We start from the raw sequence: 19,328 nt of genomic DNA, 5'->3' as shown, positions 1-19,328 counted from the left end.
GGCGCGGCAATGGGACCCGCGCCGGCTAATAGAGGCACTGCCCAGCTGCAGATTGCAGCCGGGAGCGGTGCCGTTCAGAGTGGGGTCCCCGAAGGACCCCACTCTGAACACCCCCCGCGGCACCATGACGTACCAGGTACGTCATGGGTTGCTAAGGGGTTAAGGGTGCGTTCACACGTATAGGATCTGTAGCAGATTTGATGGCGCGGATTTGAATCTGCAGAAGATCCGCTGCAGATTTGATGGCCTAGAATTGATTTGCTTTGAATCTGCAGCTTCAAATATGCACCATCAAATCTGCAGCAGATCTGCTGCAGATCCTTTACATGTGAACGCACCCTCAGAGTATGTCCATACAACGTTTTTTTAGGCGAAAATATGGCCGTACAGCCGTACATAATGATCATGATCATTATTTACAGACGTATTTTCACCTCAAAAAACACTGTGTGAACATACCCTTAAGAGAAACTAACAGCAAATTGTAAGACTCTAAACAGCTTTGATGTGTCCATAGAACACTGGTCACTGAGACTGTAATGGCTGTATTACACAGCACGATATTGAGGAGGAAGCGACCTCCTCGTTTCCCACTCGCTGCCTGTGCCATTACATGCACAGACAATCTGAACGATAGTCTTTAATGGCATTGTCTCAGAATAGGAAAACATAGAAGCTTTCATCCAGAAAAACTACCACACCTGTTCATGGGTTGTGTCTAGAATGACAGATCAGTTCTATTAAAGTGAACTGCTTTACCATATACAACCTGTGAACAGGTGTTGGGCTGTTTTTGAAGAAAGCAACCATCCTTTTCTAATTCTGGAAAGACCTTTAAATCCTAAATAAATTAGACAACAAACTAAATATATGATATTCACCATAAACACTTAAAACACATATTTACTCTAAAAGAAATCTGAGGGCTTTCTTATTGGTGATAATTGTAGAAATTGGCATTAATTATAATACAACACTGGTAGAAGCACCACATTCATCTGTCACAGCCCAATACCCCAAAGGTTGTCTAGTGCTGCTGTCTGCTCTGTGCTTTCCAAGAACTATCCCCACTTAGAGCTCTGGAAAGTTTCTGTTTTCTGCAGCTGCTTCTGCTTTGTGTACAAAGACAATAGGAAAATATCCCTGCAACTTTATATTTATCTAAATTGTCCTCTAACTGAACATTGGTTTACTCCAATGAGAGAGATACTATACTTATATTGCACTGTGAGAAACATATAGATATATGTGTGTATGGATTCCCCAACCTTGCCACAGCATTTGTCCCAGTATTACCTCATCTCTTCTACTGGCATATTTCCCTCTGAATATACACATGCAACCATCACACCCATACTTAAAAAGCCCTTGACCCATTCTTTTTTTCCAACTGCAGACCCATCTCACTTCTGTTTGTATCAAAGTTCATTGAACAACATGTCTACCTTGAACTGTCCTCCCACTTCTCATCCAACTCACTCTTCTCCTGGATCTACTATTACCTTACTAACCGCATTTTAGTATCTCCCACTCCCACACCACCTCTTCTCCTCGCCCCCTCATTGTTGCTGTCCCCAAAGCTCTGTCCTAGAGCCTCTTCTCTTCTCCATCTATACTTTTGGCCTGGGACACATCACAGAATCCCACATCTTCAGGTACCACCTCTACACTGATGACGCTCAAATCTACCTCTTTGGTCCAGATTTCAACTCTCTGCAGTCCAGGAATCCAGAGTGTCTACCGGTTATATTTTCCTTCTTCTCCTCCCCCTTTCTTAAACTCAGCATAGACAAAAAAGAACTAATCATCAATTCCAAATCTTGCACCACCCCTCCATCTTATCTGTCACAGTCCCCCCAGTCCACTGCCTTGGGGTCACATTTGATTTCAAACCACATGTTCAGACCTTGACCACCTCCTCCCACCTTCACCTCAAAAACATTTCCGAATAAACTCTTTTCTCAATCCTGACTCAGCTAAAATGCTGGTACATGCTCTCATTATCTGTATGGGCACATGCGGTAAGTAACAAGTATGTTAGTGGTATATGTCCATTGAGTGAATAGTGTACGTCTGCTATTTGATGGTATATTTGCAGTGTGAGTAATGGTATTGTAATTACTAGCATGGCATATAAAGCCAGATGTGTGTGTGTTTATAAATCACTATTAGTTTGCAGCATGCTGAAGATTTTTTTTTATTAATATGTCTCTGAGGGGTACATGCTGTATTTTGGTAAGAAAAGCATAAAAATTCCAGGAAAAGTTTCCTCCAGTGTATTCCTCCTGCTGTGGCTACAGTAATATGTCACCCCACAGTAATATGTCACTGGAAAAGCCGGATCCAGTCCTGGGAAAGTGGAGACTGGAGCTAGCCCTAGCACACTGTTTTGTAGGCATATGATCTACAGACCCAGTAGCAGACATTACTGCAAAATAACAGAAAATCTTTAAGGTGACCTTATAGCTCTGTATTTTTCTCAGCCATACAATAGATTTCCATACCTTCTGCATACTTCTGATCTACTTTACTTTACTCCATTCTGTTATTATTTTAGTATTGAATGTGTACTTTCTGTTATTATAGTAGATAATACAGCTCTGGTTTTCAATCAGTGATGCCTCTCTAGCTGACCTTTCACCCCCCCAGTCTGTGCTCTGTTGAGGGAATGGGATCCTTCCCTGACTCAGCCACCAAGGCCATATGAGAAGCAAGAAGCAACAGCTGAGTGAGTAAGAGGAAAGATTTGGGTGGGGCATTTTTAATGATATTGCTTCTTTAGGGATTAACACTTTCAGGGAATCAGTAAATATCTAACAGGACATCACTAGCTATAAAGTACAAGCATAGAGTTTGCAGTAGACAAGTCAGCAACCCCATCTGTTTTTCTTCTGAAAAGTGCCTCACAGCTACTTTGTTTTCCCGAAAATAAGACAGTGTCTTATAATAATTTTTGCTCCCAAAGATGTGCTAGGTCTTTTTTTTAGGGGATGTCCTATTTTTCCATGAAGAAGAATTCACACTTATTGATAAACAAAAAAAAATAAATTAACGTGAGGACCATTGACCAGGGCTATGCCTTCGACACCAGTGGTGAGGGACCACACTTTGTGTGAGTCACAGTTGGGGGTGGGTTAGCAAACGGGTGGTCTTAGTTTCGGGGGTTCATTAAGAGCACTGTGGCTGCAGAGATAGTCATTGACACATTATAGTCACATTACATGGACTGATCTCTAAACTAAAGGCCCTATTCCACGAAACGATTATCGTTCATAAACTCGCTCCAACGACCGCTCGTTAACAATCACTAAGCGATTTTTTTTAGCGAACGATAACACGCGTGGGAACGTGAACGATATATGTAGTGTAACAATTATTTTGCGTTCAATACATGGTCGTTTAAAACGTTCGCCGGGGTGATCATGACCATACGACACACCTATTTTTTTTAAACCTTTTTTACAAACGACTGAAAGATTTCTAATTTTACGAACCGATTAGCAAATTATCTTTCAAAGACCAACGATTTTTTTTCGACATGCTGAAAAACTTTTAAATTGCAATATAACGATTTTGCCTTTTTTGTTCGCTCGTTTACACCAATTCCACGAAGCGATTATCCTTAACGAGCGGTCATTGGAACAAGTTAATGAACGATAATCGTGCATGGACTGATCTCTAAACTAAGCAAGTCTCCTCCTCACCTACATAATGGGCATGTATGAATAACTGCTACATGTAAATCAATGACTGGAAGCAACTCCCCATCAGGGGTATGGTAGTGCAGAGCTCAGAGGCTGGCATTTAATAACTAAAGACAATACATTTTGTTAGTGCCCCACTATGAAATACACCTGGGGCAAGTGAATGCAAACATTGTGAGAGAGATTCCAAGATGCCAATTGACATCTGCCTGGTCTTACTTTCGGGTAGGCCTTATTTTCGTTGGAGGTCTTATATTTAGGAATTCTGCAAACCCTTTACTAGGCCTTATTTTTGGGGAAACGCAGTATCATACATCTTTGATATGTTATATGTAAAACAGGAAGCAACGTCACAGAATGATCATGACACATGGCAGATAAGTCTCAATTTACTCATAGTAACCAATCAGATACCTGCTTTAACTTGGGCGTGAGTATCTAACAAATGAAAACTGGAACTGAATGGTTGCTATCAGCTACTTTCTTTGCACTAGTTTTGATAAATAGAAACATTCCCTACTATATTATAGTAAAGGCATAGGCATTTAGATCATGTTATTATGTAACCCAATCTCAAAGATGACATCATAAAGGGCTTCCCAGATTTTATTTATAGTATAGCTTTCTTAAATACATGTCCATGCCTAGCCTCTCCCCCCTTTCCAACACAAACTTGGTACAATGTGTAGAGCATCTATACATTGTAGAGAAGGTTTTCCCGCTGCAGCGACAGTCGTACCTCGGCATAATTTTTGCTTTCTTGTCCTTTTTTCAGAGATTTAGGGTGCGTTCACATTGAGAAATTAGCGAGGAGAACATCCCGAGGATTCTTCCACTCGCCCCTAACGCTCCCGCTTGACTCTCCACCCGTGGCATAGACTCCATTCTAGGCTTAAGCAGATTCCTCCTTCTGCCCAAAGAATTGACATGTCAATTCTTTGGGCAGATAGTATAATCTGTCCAAGCATAGAATAGTGCCTATGGCACGGACGGAGAGTCAATCGGGGGCGTCAATCTGTGGGATGTTTTCTACGCAGATTCCGTAGTCTGATAGCAAATGATGGCAATGATAGCAAAAAAACTTTTTTCCATTCATGGTTAGTGGTTGGGTGAAGCCATTTATTGTTAAACTACTGTGTTTTCTCTTTTTAAATCATAATGATTGAGTGCAACTTTGCCTCCAGTACATGCTGATAATGTGCTGCATTCATCTTCCCTTTAACTTTGACCAAGTTTCCTGTACCTTTGTAGCTCACATATCCCCAAAACATCAGGGATCCACCTCCATGCTTTACAGTAAGAATGGTGTTCGTTTCATCATAGGCCTTGTTGACACCTCTCCAAATGTAACGTTTATGGTTGTGTCCAAAAAGTTTGATTTTGGTCTCATCACTCCAAATGACCTTGTTCCAGAAGTATTGAGGCTTGTAGGCGAGATACTTTGTGGCATTTGCACAGTAATGTATTTATTCTGGCCACTCGAGAGTATTTCAGCTGATGTTATTTGTGGGTTTTTCTTTGCATCCTGAAAAATTTACTGGCAGTTGTGGCTGAAATTTTTGTTGGTCTACATGACAATGGTATTGTTTTTATAGAACCCCTGATTTTCCATTTGTTAATCCCAGTTTGAACACTGCTGACTGGCATTACCAATTCCTATATCAGACCAAAGTAAAGGTTCTAGAGTGGCCATATCAGTCTCCTGACTACTTAAGCCACTCTGGGGAGATCTCAATCACACAGTTCATGCAAGGCAGCCCAGGAATTTTGAGGAATTGGAGACTTTTTGCCAAGAAGAATGGGCAGCTTTAACATCTAAAGGGTGCGTTCACAGTGAGGAAAATAGGTGGAATTCCCCTCTAAATTTCTGCCTATTTTCCTCAGTATGAACACACCCTGAGAAAATAAAGAGCCTCATCCAGTGGCGTAGCTACCAGGGTCACAGAGGTCGAGCAGGCTCATCCGGGCCCCCGGCTGATCCGCGGCTGCCGGGGGTGTCCTGTCCTATCCTCAGCAGCGCCACGCATCAGTGAACTTCCTGTGCCGCCTGGGGCCCTGATTTCCGGCACAGGAAGCGCACGTCAAAGACGCTTCCTGTGCCGGAAGTCCCAGCCCCGGCGCATAGGGAGTTCACTGATGCACGGCACTGGCGGGGATAGGTCGGGACACCCCCGGCAGCCGCGCATCAGCCATGGGTACGGACGAGCCTGAAGAAGGAGAGGATTGTCGGGGGAGCGGGTTGTTAGGTGAGTTTGTGTGTTTGTTTGTTTTTTTATTCTGCTCAGCATAGAGGAAAGGGGGGAGAGGGGGGGCATCTATAAGGGGGGAAAGAAGAGGGGGCCATCTAAAATGGGGGGAGAGGAGGGCATCTATAAGGGGGGAGGGGGCATCTATAAGGGGGGAGAAGAGGGTGCAATCTTCAAGGGGGGAAAGAGGGGGCATCTATAATGGGGGGAGGGGGCCATCTATAAGGGGAGGGGGAGAGGGGGCCATCTATAAGGGGAGGGGGAGAGGGGGCTATCTATAAGGGGAGGGGGGGAGAGGGGGGCATCTATAAGGGGAGGGGGGAGAGGGGGCCATCTATAAGGGGAGGGGGAGAGGAGGGCATCTATAAGGCATGGGGAAGAGGGGGCCGTCTATAATGGGGAGAGAGGGGGTCATCTATAAGGGGAGGGGGGAGAGGGGGCCATCTATAAGGGGAGGGGGAGAGGGGGCATCTATAAGGGGGGCAACATGCAGTGGGGGCCATCTTTAAGGGGGGGAGAGGGGGCCACCTATAAGGGGGGGAGAAGAGGGGGCCATCTATAAGGGGTGGGGGAGAGAGGGCGCCATCTATAAGAAAGGTGGGCAACATGCAGTGAGGGCCATCTATATCAGTGATTTTCAACCTTTTTTGAGCCGCGGCACACTTTTTATACTTAAAAAATCCCGGGGCACACCACCAACCAAAATGCCACAAAATGACACTAAAACAGTACATATTATACATATAGTTAATAATATAGATTCTAAGATGTATTTATACTCACTCAGTGTGAAACCTGGGCCTGTTTTCTTCTCCCCCCTGTGCTTCTCTCCACCATACTTCTCCCCCCTACTTCTCTCCTGTGCTTCTCTCCACCATACTTCTCCCCCCTGCTTCTCTCCCCATGCTTCTCTCCTGTGCTTCTCTCCACCATACTTCTCTCCCCCTGCTTCTCTCCACCATACTTCTCCCCCCTACTTCTCTCCTGTGCTTCTCCCCCCTGCTTCTCTCCCCCATGCTTCTCTCCTGCACTTCTCTCCCCCATGCTTCTCTCCTGCACTTCTCTCCCCCATGCTTCTCTCCACCAAACTTCTCTCCCCCCTGCTTCTCTCCGCTGTTTCTCTCCCCCCTGCTTCTCTCCCCTGCTTCTCCCCCATCCCCAGGTTTCTCATCCCCCTGCTTCTCCCCCATCCCCAGGTTTGTCATCCCCCTGCTTCTCCACCATCCCCAGGTTTCTCATCCCCCTGCTTCTCCCCCATCCCCAGGTTTCTCATCCCCCTGCTTCTCCCCATCCCCAGGTTTCTCTCCCCCTGCTTCTCCCCATCCCCAGGTTTCTCTCCCCCTGCTTCTCCCCATCCCCAGGTTTCTCTCCACCTGCTTCTCCCCATCCCCAGGTTTCTCTCCACCTGCTTCTCCCCATCCCCAGGTTTCTCTCCCCCTGCTTCTCCCCATCCCCAGGTTTCTCTCCACCTGCTTCTCCCCATCCCCAGGTTTCTCTTTCCTCTGCTTCTCCCCATCCCCAGGTTTCTCTCCCCCTGCTTCTCCCCATCCCCAGGTTTCTCATCCCCTTGCTTCTCCCCATCTCCAGGTTTCTCTCCCCTCTGCTTCTCCCCATCCCCAGGTTTCTCTCCCCCTGCTTCTCCCCATCCCCAGGTTTCTCATCCCCCTGCTTCTCCCCCATCCCCAGGTTTCTCATCCCCTTGCTTCTCCCTCATCCCCAGGTTTCTCATCCCCCTGCTTCTCCCCCATCCCCAGGTTTCTCATCCCCCTGCTTCTCCCCCATCCCCAGGTTTCTCTCCCCCTGCTTCTCCCCATCCCCAGGTTTCTCTCCCCTCTGCTTCTCTCCCGTTTCATCCCCATCCCTGCTCACCTTCCCTGAGATGCTCGCCGCGGGTGCCGTCCCCCTCACCTACTACCGGACGCGCTCCTCCAATCAGGGGAGACCGGGAGCGCGGTGCGCTGCGGCGGGCCGTAATGCACGCATCCAATCAACATGTGCGCTACGGCCCGCCGCAGCGCACCACGCTCCCAGTCTCCCCTGATTGGAGGAGCGCGTCCGGTAGTAGGTGAGGGGGACGGCACCCGCGGCGAGCATCTCAGGGAAGTTGAGCAGGGATGGGGATGAGAGGGGAGAGAAACCTGGGGATGTTCGGGCCAGTAGGTGAGGGGGACGGCGCCTGCGGCACACCCGACCATGTGTCACGGCACACTAGTGTGCCGCGGCACACTGGTTGAAAAACACTGATCTATATATACTATAAGGGTGGTCACATAGTGTCAGGGCTACCCACTAAATGAGGGTGTAAAGGGGCCAATACAGATGTGCAGTGTGTAAAGACTTGAGGATGGTGCCAGTGTGAGGAGCCTAATATGTCTGTCTAGCAGATTCTGTGGATTCATGGCTCGGAGAAGTTCTCATAACGGCCCGGGACAGATGGAGAAGAAAATGAAAAGGGAAGAACTCAGAGAAGACGTCCCCTGTAAGTCACCTGATATAACTGCACTGTAATTTATATGGTGTATACAACCTGTGTGGAGCTGCGTACACATCTATATGACTGTAGGAGGTGATAGTGATCTGTGTACAGTGGATCTTATTCAGTAGCAGCGGTGGTGTTAGTCAGTATGTGGTGGTATTAGTCAGTATGTGGCGGTGTTAGTTGGTATGTGGCGGTGTTAGTCAGTATGTGGCGGTGTTAGTCAGTATGTGGCGGTGTTAGTCAGTATGTGGTGGTAATATTTGTTACGGGTTATCTGGTATTGTGTTTTATTGGTCTTAGTATACTGGATTTGGTCAGTAACAATATGGTGGTGATGGTAGTGGTTGTGGTGTGGTGGTAATATTTGCCCCTTGTATACTCGTATTATTGGCAATATTGGTCTCAGTATACAGGATTTGGTCAGTAACAGTATGGCGGTAATATATATGGTGATAATATTTTCTCTTCCTATATGCTGGTGTTATTGGTAATATCTGTCTTGCGGTACATATATATATATATATATATATATATATACACACACACACATACACCTACCAGTAGCATCACTTGGTCGTGAAAGGGTGGGGGCCCAAGTTGACCTCTCGCACAAGGGCCCAGGAGACATTAGCTACGCCCCTGGCCTCATCCACAACTACCACAAAAGACTTCAAGCTGTCATCGATGTTAGAGGGGGCAATACAGGGTATTAAGATTTGGGGTATGTAAACTTTTGATCAGGGTAATTTGGATTTTTGTGGTTGTCATTACGATTTAAAAAAAAAACACAGTAGTTTGACAATAAATGGCTTTACCCAACCACTAACAGTGAGTGAAATAAATAGTTTTTGTGTTATCATTTATATTTTCTGAAAAAAAGGGTAAGAAGGCCAAAATTCTGTTGGGGTATGTAAACTTTTGAGCACAACTGTATGTCGTATGTTGGCAGTTTTCCAAAAAAGATGCAGCATGTTACAGCACCCTTAGGATATGCTAACACACAGTAAAATAATACAAAAAAACGGCTGTAATTTTTAGTGAAAAATAGAGCAGTATTTTCATTGTATTTGCTCCATTGAAGTACATGTGTAATTAGCCATCAGGACACACAGTACAAAAAAAACAGCTGTAATTAAATATGGGCCTTCTTTTTACCTGTCCCCACATGGTTTAATTTTGATGGCCGTAAAATGTTAAAAAAAAAAACCGCCATATTTTTCAGAGAACAGTTACAAAATCGAACTGCCCCTCCCAAGAAATAAATCACTGGATGAAAAGTGACATACTTAAAAATAGGGCAAAAATATGGCCATAATTTAAGAAATTAGTATGGCCGTTTTTTTTACAGTTGTACAATACTACCATAAAAAGTGTGTGAACATAGCCTTAGGGTGCATTCAAACGTAATGGATCCGCAGCGGATGTCTCGCTGCGAATTCGCAGCGAGATTCGCTGCGGATCCCTGCCCTGTACGCCCTATGGGCAGACCAACTCACAGCAGGATGTACATCCTACTGCGGGTTTGTCAGCAGCCCGCCTCGTTACTCCCCCACCACCGGAGCGTATACTTTACCTGGTCCCCGCTCTGGCTTGCTTCGGGGTTCCCGGCACATCTCGCTCAGCCAATCAGTGCACTGCCCTGCCACAGTGCACTGATTGGCTGAGCGGGACGTGAAGACATCGGGAGCCCCGAAGCAAGCCGGAGCGGGGCCAGGTGATGTATACGCTCCGGTGGTGGGGGGTTAACGGGGCGGGCTGCTGACAAACCCACAGCGGGATGTACATCCTGCTGCGAATTTGCCTGCCCATAGGGCGTACAGGCATGGGATCCGCAGCGGATCTTGCTGCGGATCCGTTATATGTGAACGCACCCTTAAAGGGAACCAATCAGCATGATTGTGCTGGCATGGTACCCAGCTGCATCCTGTAGATCTACTGTGCAGCTCCCCAAGGCTACCAGCTGCGTCTGCATTGGCAGCTTTATATGGGGAAAAAGGAGTTTTATTCCTGCGCACAATGCTTCTCTGTACATCCCTTAACCCATGATGACATCCCTTGACATCAAAATGGAATAAGGGGTTAAAGTGAATATATTGCCTTGATTTTCTTTAACTGCTTAGAGACAGATACTAAAATATGTCCTTTTTTTTTAATCTGTTTCTGTTTTCTGTTTTTTCTTAAATTTTTTTGTACATTGTTATAAGGGCTGCTATTTTGCCTTAGCTGGTTTTAACAGGCGTAATTGACATGCTTCACGGCAACCATCATGGACATAGATGACATAAGACAGGACCTGTCCTCTTCAGATGAATGTGAAACAATAGCAAGTGTGCTCTGTGACCTTTCAGGAGGTCATTCTACAAGGAGCTGCTATTGTCTTATACTGGTGCTATCTATCTACTGGTGTCACTTGTCACTGTAATGCTGTACAGATTCTCTTTCCAGCAGCCTTTTTTATCACCACAGACAGAACAGGAAGTCTCAGCTTAGTTTTAGACCTAGTGGTGAAAATGAAAATGGTTAAGGCACCTTTTAGACTTAACGTTCAAAAATATATTTATTCTTTTCTAGTTTAATTGTACAGGTGAGGTTAAAGGGGTATTCTCATCACAACAACTATTTTTAAAACAGTAGGCAATAATAGTTGAGAAACTTTGCAATTGGTCTATTTACCTTATTAGCTTTGTCTCCCTGATAGGCACTCTGATGTGTCTGTCATGTTTACAGCTGCTGTCTAAGTTCCCGGCCACGTCTCTGTGTTATCAGCTGTGGCTGGCCTGCTTACCCTCACTGCATGGCTCTCTTCTCGGCCACCTTATCTGCAGTAATCCGGGTAATTTTCCGGGTAGCTTCATACACGTATCGCAGTGGATTTTATGCTGCGGATACGCAGCAGATCCACAGCTGATTTGATTTAAATAACTGAACACAGCATCAAATCTGTGCCATCAAATCTGCTGCATATATGCTGCGGATCCTGTACCTGTGAATGTACCCACCAACTGACACCCAGTCCCGTGGAGCTGTCAGGATTGGACTTGGCATACTAGAGCCGATCACAGAATAGCAGAGTGCAGAGCAGAGGAGCACAGTGCTGCTGGCCAGAAAACCCAAACCAGGAAGTAAGGAGCATGAAGAAGCTTAATTTTGGCAGCTGAGAATACCCCTTTAAGGGGCTTCTCTATTGGGGTGCACTATGCTGATATAAAGTTATAGGCGTCTATAAAATGGCCCAGAATTACAAGCTGCCTGAAACATACACTGTGTAGTTCTTCCCATAGCAACCAATCCAAGCGCAGGTTTCATTTTATCAGAGCTCATTCAGATATTAAACACAAGCTGTGATTGGTTAGAAAACTATACAGTATTGGGGGAATACATAAAAAGTGTCATATGTGTTTTGGGAAAACAATAAGATTTCACCATATTTAAGTTTCACTGATAAATAAGTGTGTTATACATAATGTGACAATCTCTTTATTGAAAACTCATTTATTTTCTCTAGTAAATTAACCCCTTCATGTCAGCAATTTGTGTGTATATATATATATATACGTTCCTACGGCACATACCCTGTGCAGTAGGAATGTATATATACGTTCCTGACTGAGGGGCTGTAGATGTATGGGGGACTGCTCTCACTGCGGTGTCCCGGGAGCCCAGCATAATGGCAGGTAGCTGCGACCCCGAAGCTGCCTGTCATTAACCCCTTAAATGCTGCAATCTATAGTGATCGTGGTGTTTAAGGTACAGGACAAGCTCCTGTCACTAAGTGAGCAGGACTCCCGCTGCCATGCTGCGGGGGTCCCGATCGCTTGTACTGACGGGCGGGGGTAAGTCACCTACCTCTGTTCTGTCAAATCGGCGTTCTGTGCATAGACTCTGCTCTCAGGCAGGCTCTATGAATTGATCACCGATTACACTGATCTATGCTATGCTATGCTATGGCATAGCATAGAGAAGTAAATGCAATCTATTCATAGCATGTTTTAAAGTGAAAAAAAGTATTTTAAAAAAGTGTAATAAAAAGAAGTTTTCAAACGTATTAAAAAAACCTTATAACCCCCCCCCCCCCCCCAAAAAAAAGTTCTTTATACCTCCTTGCCTATTATAAAAATAAAAATATTTAAAAATAAATTAATAAACATATTATATATCTTAGCATGAGGAATTGTCCGATCTATTAAAGTATAACATTATTGTTCCCACACGGTGAGCGGCATAAACGGGAAAAAGAAACACCAAGATTGCTGATTTTTTTAAAATTATATATCAGAAAAAAATTCATAAAAAGCAATATGAACTTAATAAAAACTAGAGATCATGGCTAAAAACTAGAGATCAATATGAACTTAATAAAAACTAGAGATCATGGCGCAAAAAATGACAGCCCAACCAGCCCTGTAGGTGGAAAGATAAAAGCGCTATGGCTCTTAGAAGGCGGGGAGGAACACTGTATTAAAGGGGTTATCCAGTGCTTCAAAATCATGGCCAGAGACAGCATCACTCTTGTCTCCAGCTTGAGTGGAGTTTTGCTGCTCAGTTCTATTGAAGTAGAATGGCATTAATTGCAAACCGCAACTGAACTGGAGACAAGAGTCGTGTTGTCTCTGAAAGAAAGTGGCCATGTTTTTGTAGCACTGGATAACCCCTTTAATTTGACCCGGACATCCAGGCATCAATGGGCTCGGTCTTGAAGTAGTTAAGTTAAATAGTTTCCATTTAACATTCTCCAAAGAACAATGAACTGTTTGTTTATGTCTTTTTTTTGTGAATGAGTTGAGTTTGTAAGTAAAATGATATTTAACTGGTTAAAACCTTTTATTTATATTCTGGAAATAAGACTGTGTCTATGCTCACACACAATGTGTGCACAGACGGCTGTTTTTCCATCACACAATAATACCATTACATTACACGGGGGGGGGGGGGGGGGTGAAACCCGGTATTTTGGTTTCCTCCCACACCCCAAAACATACAGCTGGGTGAATCCAAATTATGGGCCTCAATGTAGTAAGGGACTGATATGAGTGATAACAAGTTCTGTGCTGTGGAACAAGTTAGGGCTATATAAATAAAGGAATTATTATATATTACATATAGCTTCTATAACACTTTTAAAGGGGTACTCTGACCAAAGATAAAAACAAAGATAATGTAGGCAGGGGTTGGTAGGAACACTGTCTGAAATACTAAATAAACTGCTGTGTATGAACATAGCCATGGCATTTAGATGTAAACACATACATCAAAAAACTTAAAAATGTTGTAAGTTATACCATGAAACCGCTTTGTCTTCGTAATCGCTAAAAAGAGTCTGATTAATCCATAAAACCATAATGTACACTTGCAACAATAACACTTACATGATGCACAAAAAGATATTATCATCAATTCTACATAGAAAACTTCTTAAAACAAGTTGCTAGTACAGTATTACATTGTGTCATGAACTATATTTTATTTCTATATTCTGTAAATTATGCATTGGATACATGCAGCGTCTATGTCTCAAAGCAATGGGAAGGGACAGGTGGATAAATAAGTGACTCATAATCACCACTTCACTGACTGCACTATTCATGACCCCTGTACTGGGCAAAGCTATATATCAGTGAGGGTATGAAAGGAGTCAATTATTGCATGGTCCATAAAGTGGGGCACTGTAAGAGGTGAAGCTACACTCCAAGGATGTTTTTCATTTCATCCACAGGAAGTTATCAGGATATGGTAAACAGCCATGGTAAGTTGTCGGTCACTATTTGGCAGTTTGTTTCTGAGCTGGAAGAGTCCATTGTGTAGGGGGAGATCTGTGCTGTTCTCTTCCTTAAAGCTGGATGACTGCATATTAGCAGCAGTGTTATATGAAGATATCCTGTGTAATATAGAGAAGGAGGAGAAGCCTTCGGTAGTGTAGCAGTAACCTCTGACTTTATTATAGTGTTCTCTCTAGGAGAAGATTGCGTGTTTTTCTTCGGTGTACTGTGGCTGCTACAGGGTGTGTGCTTGCATGTGCTATAGCTGCAGCGGTCTGCGCATGCGTGTGTGTGTATGCTATGGCTGCAGCAAGCTGTGTGTGTGTGTGAGCTATGGCTGCAGCAGGCCGTGTGTATGAGTGTGTGTACCATGACTGCAGAAGGCTTTGTGCGTGTGTGTGTGTTATGGCTCAGTGAAAAATCAAGGGTGGGGGGGTAGGGGGTGGTACGATCATAATAAAAAAAAGTCCCAGTGCAGAATCGTGGCTTATGGCTTCCCACTGGGCTCTTGATCCTGTGATGTCATCACGGCCCCACCCAGAAATGCCCACTCAGCCAATCAGTGACTGAGTCGGAACAAAGCTGCAGCCATTGAGTGGCTGAGCGGCTAGTTCCTGGGGATTTTCTTTGTGTATGGTGACTATTTAGTTAGAAACATAGAAAATTGTTGGGAGGAAAAGACCACCTGCTCCACCTTCCCTAGTTCTGAGTTATTCAGGACATGGTGGCTGGAGACTGGCTGCATTCACTGCACACACAGGAGAATCTGCTTTATATCATCGCTTTATTCGGAATTGGTCCTTGATAAAATTCGGGAGATGGAGTTGGAGCTTCTGCTTATGGTGTGTTTACACTGAGATTTATCTGACAGATCTTTGAAGCCAAAGCCAGGAACAGACTATAAACAGGGAACAGGTCATAAAGGAAAGACTGAGATTTCTCCTCTTTTCAAAAATATGTTAAATAAATCTCTCTGTGTAAACGTACCATAACTGACTCCACAGCCCTAGTTGTCACTGGGTGGGGCTTTAAGGACCTTTCACATAGGCTGATTACTGCCCCAAGTAAAAAGGCACATTAGCTGGCTAATCACTGGGATCAGGCACACATAAAAATCATTGTTAGTTGGCAGCATATCTCCTTAGGTAAATGGGGGATATGCTGCCAACAATGATGGAAGTAAACAGCTGCATGAACGATCTAGTAATCTTTCAGGAGGTCGTTCACTGCCAATTATTGGCTAAGAGTGCTCTTACACAGTGCATTTATGCTCGGGTTTTATTCAGGTCTTGTGATGAAGTTCTGAAGCCAAAATCAGATCATAAGATAATATTAAGGACAGATACCACTTCCAAGATACTTCCAAGTATTGATTGAGTTGTAAATAATCAATTGGTGTTCATATTAGTTTATTACAGGCTTGTGTGAAAAATTAGAAATTGTCTAATCAATCAATAAAACAAAACCATGATTCACTGAAGAAGCATATTTTTGACTAATTCAGTCTTAACATAGTCCAATATCAAAACAGATGTCAAAAGTGTCAAAATGTATGGTCCAGGTAGGTACACCTTACACTTATTCACCATTGTGTCATTTGTATTCTGGGTATGAATACTATGAAGACAGTAATGTACCTGATTTATCAAAACTATAGCTAGTGCACATTATCATTTGTTAGTAATGATAGGGGCCCCCTTGTGTTAGTGTTGAACCCTGGGTAAACTACTTAGGGTGCCTTTACACAGAGATATTTATCTGACAGATTTGTGAAGCCAAAGTGAGGGGAACAGACTATAAACGGAGAACAGGTCTTAAAGAAAAGACTGAGATTTCTCCTCTTTTCAAATCCATTCCTGGCTTTGGCTCCAATAAGTGTCAGTTCCATCTCTCTGTGTAAAGGCACCAGGAGACATAATATTGTTCTGTTGGGTAGGCAGCTGTGATTTCACAAGTGTTTTCTGTTCAACAGTTGTGACATAACAATACTGTATAACTCAAGTAAGTTTCCCTAATATCACTAACCTTTCCATGTAATTTATGTGACATTACAGGTATGTTTCAGTCAGAACATCTCTGACACATAACAATATTGTATAACTTGTATAAGTAACCTCCCTAATATCACTATTGTTCCCATGTAATTACAGGTATGTAAACTGCTCTGACATCACAATCAGATTATGTTGTCATACAAACCTGTACAACACCATAAGCAGTTTCATTCAGTGAAGCTGCTGTGACATTACAAATGGTTTTCAGTCCAGTACCCTGCAGTGACACAACTGTGTTGCCATCAGGATACTGCTGTGATATCATATAATATTGTTTAAGTGTAAGTTAAATTTTTATAAAAGGGTACTGACATACATATGGCAAACATAAACCCATTTAGGCATCTTAATAGCTTCTCACCAGGACACAGCAGTGGGCAATTTCTCCATGAACCATAGTACTGTACCTAAAATGCTGTCATAGTAAAAAAAAATATTCTGCTAATAAATAAACACTTACAATGATCCTTCACAGATAATAGATTATATTAATGACTTCCATCATTGGAGGAGAAAGTGTAATATTTTCTGCATATATCTGGAGACTACAGATTCCTCTTCCAAGTGACTAGACACCCTCTCATAGGCAATGCATGCTGGAATTTTTACTTCCTTGGCATGTGGAGTGTTGCTTGTTCCTGTACTTTAGTAATCTATTGTGACCTGTATAGAAAACATTTAGTGATAAGACCACACGAGCACATATCAGCTGATGTCTGACTCTAATGACTACTAAGAATGCATCACATGGAATTAATATTAGATTTCAGGAATGATGTCACCCTCACATATTCTCAACACTTGTATAAAACATAGTATACATTTATCTCACACAGATCTGTCTCTAAGAGATATTGGGCCATAAGGGCTGCTGTATCTTCCAGATTTTATTAATGTACAGTATTAAATGTAAACGTTATAGCGCCATGCTTGCAACATAATATTTTAAGATACAACTAGAAGCATTGGTAAAGTCATGTAAGTCAAAGTAAAGGAATATGAACCATTTGGTACAAAACACAAGCAGGCCAGTCAAAATTGACAATATGGGTTATATGTATTATTTAGGTCGGACCTGTCATAACAGCCTTTTTAGAATGGTGCAGTTATATGCCTCTTATTCAAACCAGTTCTGGATGAGTTCTGACATAACCGACAACATTTTTTAAAGAGAAGCACAATTATGGCATATTCATACATTTAGTTTTTTTCTAAAACTCTGCATCATAGGGACAACCAAAGAAAGAAAGCTGCATTCTTATGGGGAATATGTGCTTGGTATGCTAGAAGACATGGTTGTGCTTACCTTGCACACATTTTCTATGTTTCATATGGAGCATTAAATTCACTGAATTCTATATATTATTAGAACCTTTTCGTTTTCACAACTTCCCCCTACCACTGAGTCAATGTATTTTCCACTAATGTACTTAGTTTGTAATTGCTATTCATTGGATTTCCATTATTACAGCCAGTGACCACAAAATGCCACATGCCTATTTTAGCATTTCTTGTGTCTGTGCTTCTCCAGCCCCTCTTGCCATCCCAATCTCTTTCAAATAAGATACCAGAAGGGTGCCCTTAAAGGGGCAGGGATAAAAGTAACCGCTCCACTGAATTTAACAGGCTAAAAATAGATACTGACATTTTATCATAACATTCAAATTACAAATCACATAATTCTATAGCTCTGACAATGGTGTAGTATGGACATAGTATGCTTATTTTCATGGTAATCTGAGCGCCAGAGAGTATGCTTTACCAAATTAGTACAATATGAGACTATGACTATATTGTATGTCTCCAAAAACTTTGCTTCTCTATATTTCTCAACAGTGCAATTCAAAGTGGACTTTTAATAAATAAGTAAACCCATAGATAGGAAAAGACAAAGTAACTAAAAAACTGAAACCTATCCCATTAATAGTAGTCCAGAAGCACAAATCAGAACTTACCGTGTGGAGATTAGAGCATTAGCTCTTCAGACAAGATGAGCAGAGGAATTCCAGAGGAAGCAGGTAAATATTGTGCGTTTGCTAAATCTCAGCCCTGAACTGATTCTTTCCTACCCCTGGCCAAATCCCCAGCAGCAGCTGTCACTCATGACATGTGCTGCCCACCTTCTATTTATAGATATCCAAGCATAGGGACGGTCACATTTTCCAGGAGGTCTCAATAGCTTGGGAAGTGACTGGATGTTACTGGGGGAGGGTAAATGCATAGAAGACACAGCCATACGTAACATGTTTTGGTAGATGACTTTTGTTTACTGTGTTTGAGTAATGGACACCTCAATTTACTTAACAGAACGTATAATGTTATGTATTTTGCAATACTGCTGTTTGCAACTTTTCTTTAAGAAGTGTGAGAGTTGAAAGCTGCAGACTATTAACACTGGGTCCCTTTATTTATCATCCACACAAATTGGCTTGTTTTTTAGGTTTTTAGATAATAGTAATAATAGTTGGTTCTGAATGCACTGAAATCAAAACAACCTATATACTGTATAGTTTAGCTAGTTGGTTATTTCAGTTGACATTGTTTGAAAAGTCATTGTTGCTTTATTTAACGGGATTATCCAGGATTTAAAAAAAAAAACTTGGCCACTTTCTTCCAGGAACAGCGCCACTCTTGTCTCCAGGTTGTGTGTGGGTTTACAATTAAGCTTTACTCACTTCAAGGGGACTGAGTTGCACAACCTCACCCAAACTAAAGTCAAAAGTGATGCTGTTTCTGGAAGAAAGCGGACATGATATTCTAATCTTAGACAACCCCTTTAATTCACATCTGTGTCGCCATTTATGACTGTAGAAGCTGCACATCTTGTCCTTTACAAAACTCATGACCTGACAGAAGCTGCATAGCCAGGGGCGGATTAACTTTACCATAGGCCCCAGGCTGTTCACCAGGCCTGGGCCCCCCGGCCCACTCTAACTATGGTAGCACTAGCGTGGTGTTCATAGTACAGGATAGATAATGTCACGATGCCCTGATTTGAACAAAATTGCTGTAAAAAAAGCAGTAATTTTTTTGCAAATCATGGCAGAACAGTAGCCAGAGCTCAGGGCCCCGGGCTACCGCCTGAAAAG

The 19,328-nt window shown here is 43.0% G+C and overlaps 1 protein-coding gene across 4 annotated transcripts in view; it reads right to left on the bottom strand.

The window, feature by feature from the left end:
- The window catches only part of ALPK3 (alpha kinase 3), a 109,466-nt gene that overhangs the window by 62,616 nt on the left and 27,522 nt on the right, over positions 1–19,328 (bottom strand). For 2 of the 4 annotated variants that reach the window (XM_069980358.1, XM_069980383.1), the window contains exon 1: positions 18,195–18,310. The exons of 1 other annotated variant lie outside the window; for it this stretch is intronic. The gene's annotated coding sequence lies outside the window, so the exon portion shown is untranslated. Of the gene's footprint in view, positions 1–16,699; positions 16,903–18,194; positions 18,311–19,328 lie in introns of those variants that run through there. One more of the 4 variants, XM_069980366.1, reaches the window with a different exon arrangement.

Source organism: Dendropsophus ebraccatus, chromosome 1 (assembly GCF_027789765.1).
Source record: "Dendropsophus ebraccatus isolate aDenEbr1 chromosome 1, aDenEbr1.pat, whole genome shotgun sequence".
Classification (NCBI taxonomy): Eukaryota; Metazoa; Chordata; class Amphibia; order Anura; family Hylidae; genus Dendropsophus; species Dendropsophus ebraccatus.
The sequence above is the reverse complement of the archived record's forward strand: the minus strand, read 5'-3'. Positions and strand labels throughout refer to the sequence as shown.